Source organism: Sciurus vulgaris (genome assembly GCF_902686455.1).
Source record: "Sciurus vulgaris genome assembly, chromosome: 6".
Taxonomy (NCBI): domain Eukaryota; kingdom Metazoa; phylum Chordata; class Mammalia; order Rodentia; family Sciuridae; genus Sciurus; species Sciurus vulgaris.
The window spans coordinates 840,605-863,825 of record NC_136466.1 but is presented as its reverse complement, the minus strand read 5'-3'; the positions used below and the strand labels follow the sequence as shown (position 1 = coordinate 863,825).

At 50.7% G+C, this 23,221-nt stretch overlaps 1 protein-coding gene across 2 annotated transcripts in view; it reads left to right on the top strand.

The window, feature by feature from the left end:
• Positions 1–4: 4 nt before the first annotated feature.
• The window catches only part of SNAP47 (synaptosome associated protein 47), a 143,761-nt gene continuing 120,544 nt past the window's right edge, over positions 5–23,221 (top strand). For both annotated transcript variants that reach the window (XM_079143665.1, XM_079143664.1), the window contains exon 1: positions 5–73. The gene's annotated coding sequence lies outside the window, so the exon portion shown is untranslated. The remainder of the gene's footprint in view (positions 74–23,221) is intronic.

Sequence of the window (23,221 nt, the reverse complement as noted above, 5' to 3'; positions counted from 1 at the left end):
CAGCTGCGGGTCGCTTCCGGTCCGGTCAGACCCCGCGGACCCGGCACTTCCCCATTGCAGCCGCTGCGATCCGGTAGGCTCGAGCCCTTCCCGCCCAGCCCCGGGACCGCCCGGTCGCCCTGGCTGGCGCGGCGACGAGCTTGAGCCTTTCCTTACCCAGAGCCCCTAGGGGTCCTAGCGGCGGCCGGGTCAGGCGCGGGGCGCCGAGGGAGGCCGTGCGCTGGGGCGGGCGGGACTCAGCCTGGCGCCCTTTGGCAGGAGCCAGCCGTCGGCCCGGGAGCGCGGGGCGGCTGGGAGGGCGGAGCGCGCCGGGGCTCGCCTCCAGGCGGCGCGGGAGGAGAAGCGCGGTCCGAGGCGGAGCCCGTGGGGCTCGAGTGGCGCCCGCGTGCTGGGCCGTCCCGGGGGGCTTCGCGATTCTTTCCCTTTTTGGCACCTGGGGTTGCGCCCGGCGGCTGTCCTGCTAGCTGTGTCCCCAGCCCTTTTAAAAACTGTCTGTGGCGGAATTTGCTGAGTTGGCCTCAAAGTTGCTGTCCTCCTGCCCCAGTCTCCTGAGTTACTTGGGATGACAGGTACGGCCACCACCCCTGGGCTGGATGTTACGGACTGGGCCTGCCAGGAAGCTGACCCCACGCGCATACCCTCCAACCCGACCATGTCATCCAGAGTAGCATGCACGAGTTTATGGAAGGGATAGGAAAGGGCAAGGGACGCTCCCGAGGGGGGAGTAGGTCGTCTCGGGAGATGGACAGCGGGCCTGTGCTGCACTCCAGCTTCGTGGAGAGAACATAGTGACATTTCCAGGGATCCTCACCCAGGTCCACCACTGACTTGTCAGCAGGATAACCACCCACTTTCAAGTCCCTGCTGCTGTGACAGCTCTGTCACCTTGGCCCGTGGATTCTTAACCCTAAATTCTTACAGGTTTTACGGTTAGGAGGAACTGTCCTCTATCTCCCTGAGTTCTGGGATCTGGTCTGTGGAAAGAGTCACAAAATCTCCCCCTTCAGGGTAACTTCAGTTGCTGCATTATTTCAGATCTGCATTTCTTCTTCAGAGAACAGGTAGTTTGCTGAGAAATGTGACATATCTTGTCCACTTAAGCCAGGCAGGTAAATTGCTTCTTGGGAAAGAAAGCATGTGGGGGTCAGCACAGTGGACCCATTTTATGGAATTACTCCCTCAACCTCGTGTTACCACCAGTTGCATCTGTGTGTCCCCCGTCATGAATATCATTATTGTGGGCAAGGTCAAGATAGGAAATGGGAATGTACACGCAAGTTAAAATGGAGAGAAAGACACAGTGTAAGCCCATCCATAGATGACCATTTTAATTTTCTGGTACAGAGCCTGTGTTTCCAGGCATGTAGGCATTCACTCACCACTGCCTCTCCCCTTCCCCCCTAGTGTCTCTTCTTCCTATGTAGGCATAAAGCCATGTTGTACTGGGGTTTTCCATTCTCTTACCTGGATATCTGAAGTAATGAATGTCTCTTTGTCTGCTGATGGGCCTCCTGCTGTCCAGCAGCCTCAGGTGGATTTAGGATGGGGCTTGTCAGTGAAAGACTGGCTGGATCAGGGTTGGGAATTTCAGCCCCACCCCCAGCCTCCAGGGAAGGGAGAGGAACTGAAGGCTGTGTTGATCAGTGGCAGCAATGATTTAATCCATCAAACCCATGGAATGATACCTACATAAAACCTCAAAGCTCAGGGTCCTGAGAGCTTCCTGGGAGCTAAACATGTGGAGGTCATCTGCATCCTCTGTAGATCCTTTATAATAAAATAGTAAATGCTGATGTTTCTCTGAGTTCAGTGAACCACTTGAGCAAATAAATCAAACCCAAGGAAGGGTCAGGAGTGCTGATTTATAACATGCGAGTCAGTCTGGGCTTGTGAGGCGGGGTCTGGGGGACAGAAGGGGCTGTGGAGTGGTGCGGGGACAGCCCTCACTCAACCTGTGGGATCTGATCCTGTCTGAAGCATACGATATCGGGATTGAGTTGAGCTGGAGAACATCCAGCTTGTGTCCTCTGCTGAATTGTTTGCTTGCCCATGTGTCTGAAACTCCCATACATATATCAGAAGTATGTTGGGAGAGTATAGGAGAAACCGATTTTGAGTTTTGTGTTTTGCACATGTGCACACAAATTTCTCTTAACACCCTATATATGTGTATATGTATGGAAACATATGCAAACTTTTGCTATTTATATCTTTTTTTAAAAAAATTAAGAATAAACTGTAAGATCTTGGCCATGTGTTGACTAAATGTTCTTTAGCTATTTGATTTCACTTGTGATTTTCCCATGCCTGGCCCTATGTGTTTTTCATCTGCATCCTTTGTATTGTCCTTTATGATAAACCAGTGAACGTAAGTTAGTGTTTCCCTGAGTTCTGAGAGACATTTGAGGAAATCCAATCCAAAGAGGGGTCATGGCAACCCTGAAATACACTGGATTGTCCGGAGCACAGGCAAGATAGCCTGGGGCTTGTGACTGGCATCTAGAGGATTGAACTCTCAAACTAGGATATGGTGCTACCTTCAGGCAGTGTCAGAATTGGATCAGGGCAGAGTATGATCTGCTGGTGTCCATCGTTGCAGAATTGCTCACTTGCTGGTGGGGCAAGATCCTTACGGCTTTTGGGGTCACAGAAGTCTCCTGTGTCGGCTGTGGTGTGAGAGCAGAGGTACAACAGGCAGTCTGTTTTATTCTTCTGATTTAACTTGGGGCATCTACCACTGAGCCACAAACCAATACCCCTTTTTTTTATTATATTGAGGCAGAGTCTCACTTAGTTGCCCAGGCTGGCCTTGAACTTGTGATCCTCCTGCCTCTGCCTCCAGAGTCACTGAGATTACCAGCGTGCACCCTCATGCCCAGCAGAACAGGCTGTTTTTTTTTTTTTCCCCAACACAATATGAAATTCAGATAAGCACTTCCCAGGATGCATTTTTGTGCCTGAGAGAAACTCTGAGCTCTTAACCCCATATCTGGGACCTTAAACTTTTTCTTTGTTTTTTTTAGTTGCAGTAGACAGTAGAATCCATTTTGATATGATCATAAAGGCATGTGATCTATCTTACTGTTTACGATCCCAGTCTGGGTGTACGCAATGGTGAGATTCACGGCTGTGTGTGGGACCTTGAACTCCTGGGCCAGATATTTGTTGCCATGTCTTCCCTTATCCACATGGTGGCCCTCTGGGGTTAATGCCAGCACTGTTGTGCATGCGGGAGGGAAGAGAGGACTGGAATACAGGTGTATGTCCCTGAAGGACCCTGGCATAGCCAGGAACTGGCAGTGATGTACATGCTCTGGCCCCACTTGGAGCTGCAGAACCTGAGCCTCGGTGGTGCCTTCCCTGAAAGAGCAACAGGAAGGGATTGAAGTCGTGTCTCAGAGGAAGTAAGGGTGAACAGCACAGTCCATCCTCTGAAGAGCTCACACATGCTCTGTGAGTCGGACATGCTCTTGGGGCGAAATGCCCTCAGACAGCATGACCGAGCTCTCCAGGGTGGGGGAACCTCTGAGGGAGTGGAAAGAGGATGTGCTGCAGAGTGGGAGGGCAGGTAATGGGAAAAGCCAGCTGCACTGCCCCTGCCACACACACTACCTCTCTGTTTTCTCTTCCAGCCTTGAAGTTCGGAGGTAGTGGGAGGTGTGCAAAATGTTGCTTGCTCTGTTACTTTGGAAATGAACTAAAAATAGGGTGTTTACTTGCTGTTGAGTCTCTCTTGGGCTCCTGTACGATGGAAATGCTGAAAGAGATCCATTATGCCAATCCCGATGTGTTAATAGTGCTGGCCATGTGACCAAGTACTTGTTCCCCAAGAGTGTCAGGAGGATATATTAGCGTCAGACACCCAAGAGCTTCCCTTCATGACCTCCCGTGGTACTTCTGCGTGGTACGTGCAGGGTCAGTGCAGGTGTTCAGGTTCACGTTGGCATGGGTGTAGGACATTCCAGCTTGCAGTAGGCAGGAACCAAATAACATTCTGGCAAGGGAGCACCACCAGAAGGCTGGGCAGCATGAAGGGAATGGAGACAGTCCTCATTTCCACGTGGTGTGCTATGCTCATTTGGCACCTGTGCATCTGGTGTGGTGCTTTCTATCTCTCCTCTGCAGACTTCCATTGGTGAACAAGCTCTGGAGTGTGGGGATGCTGTGGTTGGTGGTGGAGCATTGGAAATGGCAGGGGCCTGAGTGGAGAGTGCCTTCACTTCCGTAGAGAATAGCTGGTGGTGGTGGAGCGTTGGGAATGGCAGGGGCCTGAGTGGAGAGTGCCATTCACTTCCATAGAGAATAGCTGGTGGTGGAGCATTGGGAATGGCAGAGGACAGAGTGGAGAGTGCCATTCACTTCCGTAGAGAATAGCTGGTGGTGGTGGAGCGTTGGGAATGGCAGAGGACAGAGTGGAGAGTGCCATTCACTTCCGTAGAGAATAGCTGGTGGTGGTGGAGCGTTGGGAATGGCAGAGGACAGAGTGGAGAGTGCCATTGAGTTCCATAGAGAATAGCTGGTGGTGGTGGAGCGTTGGGAATGGCAGGGGCCTGAGTGGAGAGTGCCATTCACTTCCATAGAGAATAGCTGGTGGTGGAGCGTTGGGAATGGCAGAGGACAGAGTGGAGAGTGCCATTCACTTCCGTAGAGAATAGCTGGTGGTGGTGGAGCGTTGGGAATGGCGGAGGACAGAGTGGAGAGTGCCATTGAGTTCCATAGAGAATAGCTGGTGGTGGTGGAGCGTTGGGAATGGCAGGGGCCTGAGTGGAGAGTGCCATTGAGTTCCATAGAGAATAGCTGGTGGTGGTGGAGCGTTGGGAATGGCAGAGGACAGAGTGGAGAGTGCCATTCACTTCCGTAGAGAATAGCTGGTGGTGGTGCATTGGGAATGGCAGAGGCCTGAGTGGAGAGTGCCATTCACTTCCATAGAGAATAGCTGGTGGTGGTGGAGCGTTGGGAATGGCAGAGGCCTGAGTGGAGAGTGCCATTCACTTCCATAGAGAATAGCTGGTGGTGGTGGAGCTTCTCTGAGCTGTGGATAGCCATCCAGCAGTGGTCAGGTGGGGAGCTGATGTGGGCCTGTCTGAGGTGTGGATGGACGTCCAGCAGTGGTCAGGTGGGGAGCTGAGGTGGGGCTTATCTGAGGTGTGGATGGCCTTCCAGCAGTGGTCAGGTGGGGAGCTGAGGTGGGCTTCTCGGAAGTCTGGATGGGCTTCCAGCAGTGGTCAGTGAGGAATTGATGTGGGCTTGCCTGAGGTGTGGATGGCCATCTAGCTGTGGTCAGGTGAGGAGCTGAGGTGGGCTTGTCGGAGGTGTGGATGGCCTTCTAGCAGTGGTCAGGTGGGGAGCTGAGGTGGGCTTGTCTGAGGGATGGATGGCCATCCAGCAGTGGTCAGGTGGGGAACTGAGGTGGGCATGTGTGATATGTGGATGGCCATCCAGCAGTGCTCAGGTGAGGAGCTGAGGTGGGCTTGTCTGAGGTGTGGATGGCCATCCAGCAGTGGTCAGGTGAGGAGCTGAGGTGGGCTTGTCTGAGGTGTGGATGGCCTTCCAGCAGTAGTCAGGTGGGGAACTGAGGTGGGCTTGTCGGAGGTCTGGATGGGCTCCAGCAGTGGTCAGCTGAGAAACTGATGTGGGCTTTTCTGAGGTGTGGATGGCCTTCCAGCAGTGGTCAGCTGAGGAACTGATGTGGGCTTTTCTGAGGTGTGGATGGCCATCCAGCAGTGGTCAGGTGGGGAGCTGAGGTGTGGATGTCTGAGGTGTGGATGGCCTTCCAGCAGTGGTCAGGTGAGGAGCTGAGGTGGGCTTGTCTGAGGTGTGGATGGCCTTCCAGCAGTGGTCAGCTGAGGAACTGATGTGGGCTTTTCTGAGGTGTGGGTGGCCATCCAGCAGTGGTCAGGTGAGGAGCTGATGTGGGCTTGTCTGAGGTGTGGATGGCCATCCAGCAGTGGTAGGGTGAAGTGCTGATGTGGGCCTGTCTGAGGTGTGGATGGCCATCCAGCAATGGTCAGGTAGGGAGCTGAGGTGGGCTTGTCTGAGGTGTTGATGGCCATCCAGCAGTGGTCAGTTGAGGAACTGATGTGGACCTGTCTGATGTGTGGATGTCCATCCAGCAGTGGTCATGTGAAGAGTTGTTATGGACTTGTCTAAAGTGTGGCTGGCCATCCAGCAGTGGTCAGTTGGGGAGCTAGTGTGCCCTTGTCTGAGGTGTGGATGGCCATCCAGCAGTGGTCAGGTGGGGAGTTCATGTAGGCCTGTCTAATGTGTGGATGGCCATCCAGCAGTGGTAAGGTGAGGAGCTGAGGTCGGCTTCTCTGTGGTGTGGATGGCCATCCAGCAGTGGTCAGGTTGGGAGCTGAGGTGGGGCTTGTCTGAGGTGTGGAAGGCCATCCAGCAGTGGTCAGGTGCGGAGTCTATGTGGGCTTCGCTGAGATGTGGATGGCCATTCAGCAGTGGTCAGGTGAGGAAGTGATGTGGGCCTGTCAGAGGTGTGGATGGCCATCCAGCAGTGGTTGGGTGGGTTGCTGAGGTGAGGATGTCCGAGGTGTGGATGGCCATGCCAGCAGTGGTCAGGTGAGGACTGAGGTAGGCTTGTCTGAGGTGTGGATGGCCATCCAGCAGAGGTCAGGTAGGACCTTAGTTGGGTTTGTCTGAGGTGGGGATGGCCATCCAGCAGTGGTCAGGTGAGGAGCTGATGTGGGGCTTTTCTGAGCTGTGGATGGCCGTCCAGCAGTTGTCAGGTGAGGAACTGAGGTGGGGGTGTCTGAGGTGTCGATGGCCATGCCAGTAGTGGTCAGGTGGGGAGCTGAGGTGGGCTTTTCTGAGATGTGGATGTCCATCAGCAGTGGTCATGTGAGGAGCTGATGTGGGCTTGTCTGATTGTGGATGGCCATCCAGCAGTGGTCAGGTGAGGAGCTGAGGTGTGGTTGTCTGAGGTGTGGATGGCCTTCCAGCAGTGGTCAGGTGAGGAGCTGAGGTGAGTTGTCTAAGGTGTGGATGTCCTTCCAGCAGTTGTCAGGCAGGAAGCTGAGGTGGTCTTGTCTGAAGAGTGGATGGTCTTCCAGCAGTGGTCAGTTGAGGAACTGATGTGGGCTTTTCTGAGGTGTGGATGGCCATCCAGCAGTGGTCAGGTTAGGAGCTGAGGTGGGATTGTTTGAGATATGGATGGCTATTCAGCAGTGGTTAGGTGGGGAGCTGAGGTGGGGGGTCTGAGGTGTGGATGGCCATGTAGCACTGGTCAGATGAGGAGCTGAGGTGGGTTTGTCTGAGGTATAGATGGCCATCCAGCAGTGGTCATGTGAGGAGCTGATGTGGGTTGTCTAAGGTGTGGATGGCCATCCAGCAGTGGTCAGGTGAGGAAGAGATGTGGGCCTGTCAGAGGTGTGGATGGCCATCCAGCAGTGGTCAGGTGGGGAGCTGAGGTGGGCTTGTCTCAGGTGTGGATTGCCATCCACCAGTGGTCAGGTGAGGAACTGTGTCGGCTTGTCCGAGGAGTGGATGGCCATCCAGCACTGGTTAGGTGGGTTGCTGAGGTGAGGATGTCTGAGGTGTGGAGGGCCAACCAGCTGTGGTCAGGTGGGGAGCTGATGTGAGCCTGTCTGATGTGTGGATGGCCATCCAGCAGTGGTCAGGTGAGGAGCTGAGGTCGGCTTGAGTGAGGTGTGGATTGCCATCCAGCAGTGATCAGGTGAGGAGCTGAGGTGGGGGTGTCTGAGATGCGGATGGCCATCCAGCAGTGGTCAGGTCAGGAACTGAGGTGGGAATGTCTAAGGTGTGGATGGCTATGCAGCAGTGGTCAGGTGAGGAACTGATGTGGAATTGTCTAAGTTGTGGATGGCCATCCAGCAGTGGTCAGGTGAGGAGCTGATGTGTGGCTTGTCTGAGGTTTGGATGGCTATGCAGCAGTGGTCTGGTGAGGGGCTGATGTCGGCTTGTCTGTGGTGTGGATGGCTATCCAACAGTGGTCAGGTGAGTACGTGAGTTGGGGCTTCTCTGTGGTGTGGGTGGGCATCCAGCAGTGGTCATGTGAGGACTGAGGTGGGCCTGTCTGAAGTGTGGATGGCGATCAGCAGTGGTCAGGTGAGGAGCTGAAGTGGGCTTGACTGAGGTGTGGATGGCTATCCAGCAGTGGTCAGGTGGGGAGCTGAGGTGGGGCTTGTCTGAGGTGTGGATGTCCATCCAGCTGTGGTCTGGTGTGGAACTGAGGTGGGCCTTGTCTGAGATATGGATGGCCATCCCGCAGTGGTCAGGTGAGGAGCTGAGGTGGGCTTGTTTGAGGTGTGGATGGCCATCCAGCAGTGGTCAGGTGGGGAGCTGAGGTGGGCCTGTCTGAGGTGTGGATTGCCATACCAGCAGTGGTCAGGTAGGGAGCTGAGGTGGGATGTTTGAGGTGTGGATGGCCATCTAGCAGTGGTCAGGTGAGGAGCTGATGTGTAGCCTGTCTGAGGTGTGGATGGCCATCCACCAGTGCTCAGGTGAGGGGCTGATGTTGGCTTTTCTGAGGTGTGGATGGCCATCCAACAGTGGTAAGGTGAGTACGTGAGGTGGGGCTTCTCTGAGGTGTGGATGGGCACCCAGCATGGGTCAGGTAAGGAGCTGAGGTGGGCCTGTCTGAGGTGTGGATCGCCATCCAGCAGTGATCGGGTGAGGAGCTGAAGTTCGGATATCTAAGGAGTGGAAGGCCATCCAGCAAAGGTCAGGTGGGAGCTGATGTGGGCTTGTCTGAGGTGTGGATGGCCATGTCAGCAGCGGTCAGGTGAGGAGCTGATGTGGGCTTTTCTGAGGTGTGGATGGCCATCCAGCAGTGGTCAGGTGAGGAGCTGAGGTGCGCTTGTCTGAGGTGTGGATGGCCTTCCAGCAGTGGTCAGGTGGGGAGCTTAGGTGGGCTTGTCTGAGGTGTGGATGGCCATCCAGCAGTGGTCAGGTAAGTAGCTGATGTGGGCTTGTCTGAGGTGTGGATGACCATCCAGCAGTCGTCAGTTGGGGAGCTGAGGTGGGCTTGTCTGACGTGTGGATGGCCATCCAGCAGTGGTCAGGTGACAAGCTGAGGTGGGGCTTGTCTGCGGTGTGGATGGCCATCCAGCAGTGGTCAGGTGGGTAGCTGATGTGGGCTTGTCTGAGGTGTGGATGGCCATCCAGGAGTGGTCAGATGGTGAGCTGAAGTGGGCTTGTGTGAGTTGTGGATGGGCTTCCATCAGTGGTCAGGTGAGGAAGTGATGTGGGCTTGTCTGAGGTGTGGATGGCCATCCAGCAGTGGTCAGGTTAGGAGCTGAGGTGGGCTTGTCTAAGTTGCGGATGGCCTCCCAGCAGTGGTCAGGCGGGGAGCTGAGGTGGTCTTGTCTGAGGTATGGATGGCCTTCCAGCAATGGTCAGGTGAGGAACTGATGTGGGCTTTTCTGAGGTTTGGATGGCCATCCAGCAGTGGTCAGGTTAGTAGCCGAGGTGGGCTAGTCTGAGATATGGATGGCCATCCAGCAGTGGTCAGGTGGGGAGCTGAGGTGGGGATGTCTGAGGTGTGGATGGTCATGCAGCAGTGGTCAGGTGTGGAATCTATGTGGGCTTCTCTGAGATGGATGGCCATCCAGCAGTGGTCAGGTGAGGAAGTGATGTGGGCCTGTTAGAGGTGTGGATGGCCATCCAGCAGTGGTCAGGTGGGGAGCTGAGGTGGGCCTGTGTGAGGTTTGGAAGGCCATCCAGCAGTGGTCAGGTGGGGAGCTGATGTGGGCCTGTCTGAGGTTTGGATGGCCATCCAGCAGTGGTCAGGTGAGGAGCTGAGGTGGACTTGTCTGAGGTGTGGATTGCCATCCAGCAGTGGTCAGGTGAGAGGCTGAGGTGGGGTTGTCTGAGATTTGGATGGCCATCTAGGAGTGGTCAGTTGAGGAACTGAGGTGGGCTTGTCTGAGGTGTGGAAGGCAATCCAGCAGTGGTCAGGTGAAGAGCTGATGTGGGCATGTCTAAAGTGTGGATGTCCATCCAGCAGTGGTCAGGTGGGGAGCTGATGTGGGCCTGTCTGAGGTTCGGATGGCCATCCAGCAGTGGTCAGTTGAGGAGCTGATGTGGGCTTTTCTAAAGTGTGGATCGCCATACAGTAGTGGTCAGGTGGGGAGCTGATTTCGGCTTCTCTGAGGTGTGGATGGCCATCCAGCAGTGGTCAGGTGGGAAGCTGAGGTGGGCCTGGCTGAGGTGTGGATGGCCATCCAGCTGTGGTCAGGTGGGAGCTGAGGTGGCATGTCAGCGCACTTGGTTGGTGTGGTAGGAGGAGTCCTGGGCCTGCTGCGCTGTGCTTGGCACGCTCAGGGCCTGGGCTGTGGTGGAGTCGCACTGAGGTGAGGGCAGTGCTTGGTACTGAGACAGGACTCATGGCTCTTCACTCTGCCTGCACATGTCTGCTGGGTGTCTGAAAGCAAGATTGAAGACTTGTCCTGCTTCCATTTTCCATCCGTCTCCTTTGCCTCGGTCACCCTGAGTGCAGAACAGGTCTTCTGAAGAACACCTTGATGAGTCAGAGCCCCCACACCTTCCCCTCTCCCTCCTACCTTCGGTGCTTGGGTTTGAACACAGGGGCTCTTACCCCTGAGCTACGTCCCCAGTCCTTTAATTTTTGAGACAGGCCCTTGTTAAGTTGTGGAAACTGTCTTCCAACTTGCAATCCTGAGCTGCTGGGAGTACAGCAGGTGCCACTGCACCCAGCTTCAGATGGCACCTTTTTATCTGGGACGAGGCCCCACCTGACCAATCCTGAAGTAACGATGGACAGACTACACCTGGTCCACGTCGTCTGCTTTGGCAGCTTCAAACAGCCTTGCCTTCATTCACCTTTCCTTAGACCTCAGTCATCATCAGCCCTACGACAGGACTAGGAACATGGGTCCCCTTGTCCTCCCAGAGTAGCTGCAAAGCTGCTTCCATGTTGTCATCTGTACCTTTTCTGCTTGGTCTTGGCAAGGGCAGACCTGGTTCGTGGGACCCCCAGAGTCAGGCCTCTGGCCTCGGACTCTGGTATCTGCACTCCTTCGACTCGTTTAGGAGGGGAGGATTGTTTTTCACTGGGAGAGGCCATGCCAGTTAGGCAGATGTGAGTGGAAGAACCAGGAAGGGACACGGAAGCAAGCGCCGTACAGCTTGAATGCCTGAGACCAGGAGTTCGTGTCCAGGAGGTCTTGATGTGGAGACTTTGGGGGTCAGGTAGGGGGCATGCGTTTCACAGTAAAACAGGCATCGGCCTGGGGGGTGGTCGCCTGGGGCCACTGGTGACTGTGAAGTCGGGAGTGCTGGGAAGAAGAGCATTCTGGAGGTGCCTAGGTGTGGGGTGAGGTCAGAAAGCAGTGTCTCTTGGGGTGGGACCACGGCATCTGAGGGCGAGCTGTTTGTGTGGTTCCCCCTCTCATACGGGGGGCGAAACTCAAGGGCACTCTGCTACTGAGCTACCTCCCCAGCAGGGTCTTGCTGAGTTACCCGGGCTGGCCTTGAACTTGAAATCCTCCTGTCTCAACCTTCTGAGTCACTGGGATTGTAGGACTGTGCCACAGCACCCATCCGTGTATGTGTTAAGTTAGAGCATGTTTGTAAACTCAGGTGACCTGGGAAAGGGACTCGCAGACTGCAGACTGCAGGGTGTGGCTGGCTGCCGCAGTGTGTGAGGGAGTCTCGCTGGGACGCCTGTGAGCCTTGTTTTGATGTGTTGTCTCCTGTTGGCACTGTGTGGCAGTGAGTGGCTGTGACAGCCCGTGCCTGTGAAACCCAAGCATTGCCACGTGGTCTGCAGCCCCTGGTGCAGGGGAGATGAGTGGGTCGGAATGGAGGGCTCAAGTGGAAGGCCCGCCTTGGAGGAGAGCAGGCCCTGCTTGAGGGTCTGCACGGGTGACTGTGTGCCAGGGGCTGGAGGGGAGCAGGAAGGCCTTGAGGACTTCCGGAGCATGCTGGGAATGTTTTTCTCACTCTCCTTCCACTTAGTGTCCATTTACTTTGGTTTTCTGGGAACGGTGCCCTGGAAATCTGTGGTAGGAAAAGTTGTAGCCACATGTTTCTTCCTTTGCTTCTTTCTTGGAATTTCAAACTTGAAAACTTCTCTCATATTTATTATCTGTAATGTCATAAGGACATAAGGACAAGTGCTTCCTCATCTTTTGTCTTTCTGTCCTTTTCTCTGAATTTTAAAGTCTCTTACAGCTCATGTTGTTCTGCAGTCTTTTAGTTATTTTACCAGAGAGTAAACAGAGGTCCAGTAGGTGAGGTGACTTTTCCAAAGTCATAAAGTCTGTGGTAAGGCCGAAGGAGCTGCAGTGGGAACCACAGCAAGCTTTCTCGGATGCCAGGTGAGGCAGTTCTTTGGGGGAGTTTGTGCATGATTTAACTTCATGCTCATACAGTACCTCCCAGTACCGTATGCTCAGAAATAGCCACTGTGGTCAGGAATTGTTCATAGAAATTCGCTTTCCATGATGTGTTTAGCAGTATGAGATATATTTTTGATTTTTGTCCTGTTTCCTGGAGTCAACTCCTAAGAAACTGGGACTCTCTGAAGTGATAAATGTCTTTTTGGCTGCTGAGTCCACTGCTGACCACAGCCCCAGCTAACCTCAGGATGGGGTGGTCACTGAAAGACCAAGGCAGATTCAGAGCTGGGAATTTCAGCCCCATCCCTACCCTCCAGGAAAGGGAGAGGAGCTGAAGGTTGTTTTGATCACCAGTGGCCAGTGATTTCATCTGTGAAGTCCATGGAATGAAACCTCCATGAAAATCCCAAAGCACAGGATTCCGAGAGCTTCCTAGTAGCTAAATGTGGGGAGCTTACGGAGGTGGTGCCCAGGGAGGGCACGAGGCCTCTTCTCCATACTTTACTATGTGTATCTCTTCATCTGCATCCTTTGTAATATAGTTCAAAATATAATAATAAACTGTGTTTCCTACAGTTCTGTGACCACTTGAGCAAATTAATCAAACCCAGGGAGAGGGTCACAGAATCCTGGTTTTGAGGGGAGGGGCATACCGCAGATTGAACTCAGGGGCACTCGACCACTGAACCACAAAAAAGGGGAGCCCTATTTTGTATTTTATTTAGAGACAGGGTCGCAATGAGTTACTTAGCTCCTCGTGATTGCTGAGGCTGGCTTTGAACTTGCGATCCTCCTGCCTCAGCCTCCCAAGCTGCTGGGATCACAGATGTGCCAATGTACCTGGCCTAGAACCCTGAATCACAGCTGTTGAGTCAGACCACAGGTTAAGGCAGCCTGGGCTGGCAATTGACATGAAGTGGGGACCACCTTGGGAACTGAGCCCTCAGCCTGAGGGATCTGATCCTGTCTCAACAGACAATGTCAGAATTGAGCTGGCTTAGAGAACCATGCACTTCAGAACTGATAGCTGGATGGTGTGTGGGAAAAATCCACCCTGAGTGTGACATCAGAGTGATTTGTGTTGTGAGTGTAGTAGGAAGAACCCAGTGTTCCCTGCGTGGACCCAGGCATTGAACCATTGAGCGAGCCCTGATCCCCTGCCCAACGTCTGGGTGTGACCAAGTAGTGAGGAACCCCTTTCAGCTGAAAGAACAGGGCAAGGCTGTCTTCTGGGGCTTGGCACCCCAGCATGGGGCACTTCCCTTTGAGACTCTTCTTAGACTCTGAGGACAGGACTGAGTTCAAGTGGCTCAACCTCCAAGCTTGAGAAGTGATGCCACTGACCTGTGGAGGGTCCTGCTCACGACCTTTGCCTGCCATATGGTCACTGTACTTCCTGGGGTATATGCAGGTTGTTTGTAGCACTAAATGTTCCAGCTCCTGCCCCTTCCCCCTTTTAACGGGGGGTTGAACACCGGTGCGTCACCACTGAGCTACATCTCCAGCATTTTTTATTTTAAGATAGGGTCTCACTAAGTCGCTGAGGCTGATCTTGAACTTGAGATCCTTTTGCCTTAGCCTCCTGAGTTGCTGAGATTACAGGCATGTGCCACTGGGTCTGGGTGCTCCTTGTCTCTTGAGTCACCACAGTGCAGGGATCCAGTGTATGTTTCCAGCTCAGGGACCTGTTGCCCAAGATTCACTGTGATTTATCCGTGTGTTGGGAGACGTCATCACATTGGAAAGGCTTGTCCTGTTGGAGAACTTTGGTGTGACCCTGGCGTGTGCTGGGGCGGCGGGGTGGGGGGTACTGCTGGGGGCACTTCTCCACTCAGATTCAAGGCTCACTGTCTATGGAGAAAGAAAAGATGTCTTCCACAGCTGAGAACATTCCCCTCAATTTTCCAGTGACATCAGGTTGTTGACTTCCTGACTCTCCAGCGGGAGAGTGCAAGGCATCTTGTTTATTTTTAATGAGGAGGTTCCCTTTGGCTGAGGACAGGTTCTTAGGAGGCCTAGCTCAGGATCCCATAAGACCAGATCCTCTGTGACCTGGGGTTGTCTCCAAGGTTCCTTCAACCCTGACAACTGTGTCACTTTTAAGACATATTTTATTTTTTCATGATGACAAAATCTAGTACAGCAGCTGATTTCAGGAATTAGTAACTGGTAGAGCTGTGTTCTTTGCGTGAATAACCGACAGTGAACTCAGGGAGATGCGTATCTGGGAAATTTGGCTAAGAGAAGGGTTAGGATGTATCCATGAACTGTTTTACCAGAGAAGTTGAATTTATTGAACAACAGAATCGTTGGATTGTCAGTTAGCTAGCCTGGCACCTCAGTTTTGTGTCCGTTGCGCACACTTGAAGCAGTTTACTTTCCTCCTGTGCGCCTCTTCATTTCCACGTCTGCTTGTTTCTGTGGCTGCATGTTGTCTGAGGCCACCTCTGACCAGGTGGTGAAACGAAGGCCAGGCGGCAGTTCTGGTGTGGCGAGGGTCCAGGACCCAGTGACAGGCTCCTCCGGCCCCTGAGCGGCCAGCTGCTGTGGCACTCTGGGGTGTTCGGCTTGACTGAGACTGCTGTCAGTGGGACTCCAAGCACAGGAGGTGGCCACTCAACAGGGTGGACCTTAGCAGTGCCTGAATCCCAGCTGCACAAACATGGCAAACCAGGAGTGGCCACAAGGAAGCCACTGAACCGGGACCAGAATAGAACATGGCTCTCGTGCTCCAGAGCCCCAGTCAGACAGCCAAGAGGTGCCGAGCCACGTCCCAGTGCATGAAGTCCGTGCAGGGCTCTGCAGCCCCGTGTGAAGGGGAGCGGGAGAGCGTTAGGGCAGTGGGAAGAGCGGCCAGGTGGCTCTCCTCCCCGCGGGCAGCAGACTGGCTGCATAGGAGGGGCAGCGAGGCACCTCTGCAAGCGTTTGTGGAGAGCCGTGTGGCTTCACATACACGGGTAGTGCTTCTGCCCCCTCCAGTCTGTTCAGAGGAGTGTGTCCCACTGTCATGCCATGTTCTCGGCACTGTGGCTTTCTAGTGTGACTTGTTTGCTTTTTCAGTACTGGGGATTGAACCCAGGGCTTTGCCTCATGCTAGGCAAGCACTCTACCATTGAGCTACATCCCATCCTTGTAGTGATAGGTTTTGAAGTCAGGTATTGTGATGCCTCTAGCTTTGTAGTTTATTTTGCTCAGAACCATTTTGGCTATTCTGGGTCTTCTGTGGCTCCATATGAATTTTAGGATTGTTTTTCTATTTCTGTGAAGAATACCTTTGGCATTTTTATGGCGACTACATTGAAATTATAGGTCTCTTGGGTACAATAAGCATTTTAACAATATGAGTCCTTCCAACCCATGGACATAGAATAGCTTCCCTTTGGGCGTGTCCTCTGATTTCTTCCGTCAGTATCTGTTAGAAATATTGGGTGCTGTGAGGAATCAGACATGTGCTCAGAGGTAGCTCAGTGAGGCAAGCTTTTCTTCTCAGAAGGACATGCCCCCACAAGAATCTGGCAAGTAGGCCACAGACTGGGTGCAGCCAGCGTTTTATCCCTGGTCCCTCCCCGTCCCTCACTGGCTGAGTAGTCTTCCCGTGTCACCTGGGTTTCACTGCCTCCCCTTGTGTTATTTAAAGACGTGTACCTTTGGTTGTTCCCACCCGCTTTGTGTTCCTATCACGGGAAAGCCTTCTTGGGGTACGTGCATTCCAATGTGTACATGGCTCTTACTTCTTTACCTAAGTTACTATTTGGGGGGGGGGGGTACTGGGTATTTAACCCAGCGGCACTTAACCACCGAGCCATATCCCCAACCCCTTTTATTTTTTATTTTGAGATGGGGTCTTGCCAAGTTGCTGGGGGCCTCACTAAGTTGCTGAGGCTGGCTTTGAACTTGTGATTCTTCTGCCTTAGCCTCCCGAGTTGTGGTGTTATAGGCGTGCACCACCTTTGCCTGGCCCTAAATGCCTGTTTCTTAACACAGATTTCTATCTCTGTTGGTTAGACTGACCCCTTCCCCCACCTCCTGTTTGGCAAGAGGCTATTCAGGTGTGTGGACTTTGGATCCGCCATGTCCATAGGCTGTGGCGCTATTGTGTAACTTTGCATTCTGCTGTTTCCCTTCTGGCTGTCTTTCTTTCAGCCCAATTTTACTTTTAAGACCGACTATCATTCTGAAAATGGACCACTGAACTTTCTATTTCTCACAGTGTCTGATAATTTTCATTGTAGAGATCTTCTACTTCCTTTGTTACAGTCATCCCCAAGTATTTGATTTGTAAGTTTATGAACGAGATTGCTCTCATGATTTCTTTTTCAATCTTGTTATCAGAGTGTAAAATGTTACTGAATTTTGTATGTGGATTTTGTATCTTGAAACTTTACTGAATTTTTTAATCAGTTCTAACAGCTTTTTGATAGGGCAGTTAGAGTTTTGTTTGGAGATTGAACCCAGTGCCCAACACATGACAGACTAAACCCAGAAACTTAGGGTTTTCTTCCTTCCTCCTTTCCTCCCTTCCTTTTGTTCTTGGTATTAGGCGTTGAGCCCAGGGGTACTTTACCACTGATCCACATCTCTAGTCCTTTTTATCTTTTATTTTGAGAAAGGATCTTACTGAGTTGCTTAGAGCCTTGCTGAATTGCTGAGGCTGGCCTCAAACTTGTGATCCTCTTGCCTTGTGCACCACTGTGTCTGGCAGACCTAGGGTTTTCTGTACTAAATCAAGTTACCTGCAGACGTAATTTTACTTCCTTCCTTCCAGTTTGAGTGCCTTGTTTCCTCTTCCCTGATGGCCTTTGCTGAGCCTCCAGCATGACAGTGAGTATAGAGCGATAGTGGCGTTCTTGCCTCATTCCAGATCTCAGAGGAGACATTTTGAGTTTTCCTCGTCGGTATAATATTGGCTGTGAATTTTTCATGTATAGCCTTTAGTAGTTTGAGATATGTTCCTTCTGTACCTGATTTGTTGAGAGATTTTATGATGAAGGGACATTGAATCTTTCTGAATGCCTTTTCTTCATGTTTTTAAGTGATCATGTGGTTTTTGTGCTTCATTTTGTTGGTGTGCCGTATCACGTTCATCAATCTGTAAGTGTTAAACCATCTTTGATTCTCTGGGATGAATCCCACTTCGTCACGGTATATGGTCTTTTTCATGTGTTGATGGATTTGGGTTACTAGTATTTTGTTGAGAATTTTTGTATCCATGTTCATCTGGAATATTAGTCTAGTTTTTTAAAATTGTATCTTTGCCTGGTCTTGGTAACTGGGTAATGCTGGCTCCATAAAAAAAAAAAAAAAAAAAAATTTAGCAGAGTTTTCCTCTTTTTCAACTTTTGGAATAGTTTAAGAAAAATTGGAGCCAGGTGGGGTAGCGCACACCTGTAATACTAGTGACTCGGGAGGCTGAGGCAGGCGTATCACAAATTCAAGGTCAGCCTTAGCAACTTAGTGAGGCCCTAAGCAACTTAGTGAAACCCTGTCTCAACTTTAAAAAACAAAAAGGGCTGGGACTATGGCTCAGAGGTTGAGTGTCTCTTGGTTAAATCCCCAGTGCCAAAAAAAAGAGATTGAAATTAGTTCTTTCTCTTTGTTTATACTGAAGATTAAACTGAGAAACACTTTGCCACTGAGCTACATTTTGAGACAGGGTCTCAGTAAGCTGCTTAGGGCTTTGCTAAATTGCTGAGGATGGCCTCAAAATTGTGATCCTCCTGCCTCAGCCTTCCAAGTCACTGGGATTATAGGGATGAGCCACTACACCTGAGCAGAATTAGTTCTGTAAAGGTTTTGTAGACTGCAGATAGAAAGTCATCAGGTCCTAGAATTTCTATTAACAGAGACTTAATTAGTATCTCTATCTTATTACTCATTGGTCTGTTTAGATTTTCTGTTACATTGTTTTTCTTTTTTCTTTTTTCTTTTTTTTTGGTGGTACTGGGAATTGTACCCAGGACCTCATGCATACTAGGCAAGTGCTCTACCACTAAGCTATATCCCCAGCCCAGATTTTCTTTTATTCTTGATTCAGTCTTGGTAGGTTGTATGTATTCATGAATGTGTCTATTTCATCTAGATTTTTCAATATGTTAGCCTAATTGTTCATAGTGGTTTCTTATCATCCTTTATGTTTCTGTATAGGTGTCAGTTTTTGAGACAGTCTTGCTAATTTGTATTTCTGCTGTATCTTTTGTAATGTCTACTTTTTCATCTCTGATTTTAATTATTTGGGTCTTCTCTTGGTTTTAGTTTCTGGCTAAAAGTTTTGTCAGTTTTGTTTATCTTTTTAAAAAACTGATCCTTTGATTTTTAGTTTTGATTTTATGTATTTCTTCTCTGAAGTTCTGATCTTTGTTATTTCTTTTCTTCTAATTTTGGTGGGTGTAATAGTTAATTTGAATTGTCAACTTGATTGGATTAAGAGATGTGGATGATTAAGAGGCCTCTGGGTGTGTCCTTGAGGGTGTGTCTAGGAATGATTGGCATGTGGGATAGTGAACTGAAGTGGAGCCCCTCCCTAAGCGAGGGCAGCACCGCCCAATAGCATGGAATAAAAGCTGGAAGGACAAGGAAGCAGATGCAGATGCAAGCTCGGCTCTTCTTGAGCAGGTTCTTTTTTTTTTTTTTTTACAATTGTTTATAAAGAGTGTAAGTCAGTATGTCCAGATGAAGAGACACACAGGATCAAGTCTGGGAGAATGCCCAATGCGGGGCTTTCATGCTTTCACTGGGGACATAGGGTATACATCGCCCTCCTGACACATCAATTTGTTTGTTGAACGGGTCCTTGATTGCTGCTTCAATCATCTGAGGATATCGGACTCTTGTTTCTTTACTCTTCCTAAGTGGACTCTGCCAGGGATTCTCCAGGGAGTTTCCAGAAGTCTTGGTCTTGGACTAGGGTAGCCCTGTTGATCTTTCTTGTTCTGGAAAGAATCCGATTTCTGCCTCTTGGACTGTGCAGCTGCTGGTTCTTCCAGCTCTCAACTGCAGATGGCCATTGTGGACTATCCAGCTTTTGGTCATGTAAGCCAACCTAATAAATCCCCTTTTTATAATAATACTTCCTGTTGATTCTATTCCTCTAGAGAACCCTGAGTAATACAGAGGATATGGTTTGTTCTTTGCTAAGTCTTTGAGTGTGTTGTTAGGCTATTTGAAATTTTTCTTTCATTTTTTTTGTTTTGGTTTGTTTGCAGACCTGGGTATTGAACCCAGTGACCCTGTACCAACTGAGCTACATCCCCATCCCTTTTTATTTTTTAAATTTGTTTATCTTTTTTGGTGGCACTGGGGATAGAAACCAGGAGTGCTCTACCACAGAGCTATGTTCTCAACCCTTTATTTTATTTTGAGATTCTTGTCACGTTGCCTGGATTGACCTCCTGCCTCAGCCTGCTGAGTCCCTGGATGGCAGGCGTGTGCCCCTGTGCCAGGTGTGACTGCTTGAGATTGTGATGGCTGACAGATCTGGCTCCATGAGAATGTTCTAGGCCAGACTCTAAGGGAAATGACTGAACAGACTCCATTCTGCTCTGAGACTCCATGTTATGTAGGAAATAAGCTTCTCCCACGGGAACACCCTGCCTCTGTCCCCATCATCAGTCACTTAGTGTGGCATGTTTAACAATACAGAATGACAATTCCTTTGTAAAGAAATGATTCCTGTTGCTCCTAAACAGTGTACCATGTGAACGGTGATTGTGTGGATGTTAGTAACCATTCTTTTTTTTTTTTTTTTTTTTTTTTTTTTTTTTTATTGTAAACAAATGGGATACATGTTGTTTCTCTGTTTGTACATGGCGTAAAGGCATACCATTTGTGTAATCATAAATTTACATACAGCAATGTTGTTTGATTCATTCTGTTATTTTTTTCCCTTCCCCCCACCCCTCCCACCCCTCTTTACCCTCTATACAGTAGTTCCTTCCTCCATACTTGCCCCCCTCCCTAACCCTAACTCTAACCCTTCCCTCCCCCCCATTATGCGTCAACCTCCACTTATTAGCGATATCATTCGTCCTTTGGCTTTTTGAGATTGGCTTATCTCACTTAGCATGATATTCTCCAATTTCATCCATTTGCCTGCAAATGTCATAATTTTATCATTCTTTATGGCTGAGTAATATTCCATAGTATATATATACCACAGTTTCTTTATCCACTCATCAATTGAAGGGCATCTAGGTTGGTTCCACAGTCTGGCTATTGTGAATTGAGCAGCTATGAACATTGATGTGGAGTAACCATTCTTTAGTTTGTACCTAGGTAAGGGTCACTTTTACCCACTTCCCCCTCTGTTGATGATCTCATGATGTTAGTTTGTAATTTCAAATCATAGCAACTGACACTTATGATTGATGTGATTTTTGGTATAAGAACCCCTGCAACCCTGTGATCAGGGCTGTTCTCCCAATAGCCATTTTTGGGGCACTGTGTGAGACAGTCAGCCGACCGGCTTAATAAAGACTCTCAAATTTGGACTTCTCAGTGGTGATGGGTCTGTTCTTAAGTTGCGCCCCAAAACAGAGATAATTTTGCCAAGTTGCCCCATCTGACTGTCCTGCCACTGCATCCAACTGTTTGGAATCTGTTTTCGATCATGCATTTACTGCTGTGAACTTCCATGTTAGCACAGCTTCACCATGCCCAACAGATTTTGATATGTTGTGTTTTCATTTTTGTTTGAAGAAAATTTTTTATAGTGATTCTGGGTTCAATCCCCAATATGTCTCTCAGGAAGACATACACACACACACACACACACACATACACACACAAAAGGAAGAAACAGAAAACAAAGTAAAAATTTTACCTTTTGATTTCTTCAGTTACTTGCTGTTCTTTTCGGAGCATGTTCATTTTCCATGTACCTGTAGATCCCCCCGCCTTTTTTTTGGTACCAGGGATTGAATCCAGGGGCACTCAGCCACTGAGCCACATCCCAAGCCATTTTTTATGTGTTTTATTTTGAGACAGGATCTTGCTAAATTGCTTAGGGCCTTGCTAAGTTGATGAGCCTGGCTTTGAACTCAGAATCCTTCTGCCTCAGACTCCCAAGCTGTTGGGATCACAGATGTGCACCACTGAGCCTGACTTGTCTCTTGGTGTGATTGTTTATTTCGATCTGCTTCATCTGATATTAATATGGCTATTTTGCTCACTTTGTTTTCCGCTTGCGAGGTCTGTCTCTTCACAGCATTTCACTCAGTCTGTGTGTCTGTACCAGTGAAGTGAGTTTCGTATATAGTTGGGTCTTGTTTTTGTCTGGGACTGAGATTTGAACCCAGGGTGCACTACCACTGAGCTACATCCCCGCCCTCTTCATTTTTTATTTTTAGACAGGGTCTCGCTGAGTCAGCCAGGACCTTGCTCAGTTGCTGAGACTGGCTTCTACTGCAGTCCTTCTGCCTCGGCCTCCCGAGTCTCTGGGATCACAGGTGTGTGCTGCCATACCAGCTGTGCAGGAGCCCCTCCCTCGTTCCACCAGGGGAGGCTGCGAGGCTGGGAGACACAGCACTTGTCGCCTCTCTCCTGGGACTGCAGGGCACACACAGGCCCAAGGCCTTTGGTGGCAGCAGACTGGCTGCCAGCCCTTCAGGCAGGATGGCATCTGGCAGTGGCTGTTGTAGCAGCTCGGCTTTTGGGATTGGGGAGGGCCAATGTGGGTTCCTCCTTTGGGGCGGAGCCGTTGCTGGGACCTCAGCCAGGCCCCGGGCCGTGGGGCTCTGCAGAGCTGCCGTGCTACTGCTCTCCCACCTCTTCCCGGGACTGGAGTTGGTGCTGCTGAAGGCTTTGCTCCTGTCCCTATGCTGTCTGCCTGACTCCCCTGCTGTTGAGGGCTTCTCTCACCCCCGGCTGACTTCCAGAGTGCTCCCTCGGTCACTCCTCAGAGGCAGCCTTTGCTTTGCCACCCTGGTTTCTTTCTGTGGCAGAGCTGAGTGCAGGGTGCCTGCCTCCAGCCATGGTGGATCTGCCTCTGCTTCTCCTCCACCTGGATGTACACCACAGCCAGTGAGCTGTCGTCTGGGTTCTCCCTGGCCTGGGGTTTGTGCAGACACAGACCTGCTCCTCAGCAGGTTCTGTAGGCTCACTGGGCCACAGCTTTGCAGATCTCTGTATAGCTGGTCACGAGGAAACAGCACCTTCATAGTGCGAGAGTTCTGCTTTACTTCCTGTGGAGCGTTTAAGTCAGGCCGGGGTGCAACCCAGCCCCGTGGGCCAAACCACCCATGTGGACCCACCAGGGAACTGGAGTCTGTCCTAAAGTCTCACTTCGACATGGGTTTTACTTCTATGTTTTGTCCTCTTTGTATGGCTTGACACAATGTCTAGTGCAGTAGTTATCCTGAAGATTCTGGTTCTCTAGAGTGTAACAGAATCAGTGAAATTCCCATGGACGGTGCACCTCACAAGGCAGGTTCTGTGCCAGTGTTGCCTCGTGTGTATGTGCTGCCCAGCACAACATCTGGGTATCAGGAGCTTGCAGACCTGTTGATTGACTGAGGAGCATCCCTGTGGCCCTCAGCTGTTCTGTGGAGAGTCCACATATCTTCATATTTAGTATCATGCTAGCAATTTGTTCTCCTGCTAGTATAAGTGAAGTCATGTCATAATAAAATTGTGTGTGAGAGAGGCAGAGACACAGAGAGAGAGAGAGAGACAGAGACAGACACACACAAAGAGACACAGAGGGACAGTGAGATACACAGAAACAGTAAAATAGGCAAAGATACACAGTGAGAGAGACATCCAGAGATGGAGGGAGAGACAGAGATGTAGGCACAGTAAGAGAGAGAGAGAAACACAGACAGATATTGAGACAGGGAGAGTGAGAGGTAAAAGCAATACCACATTGAAATTGACCACTATCTACTTGGAAG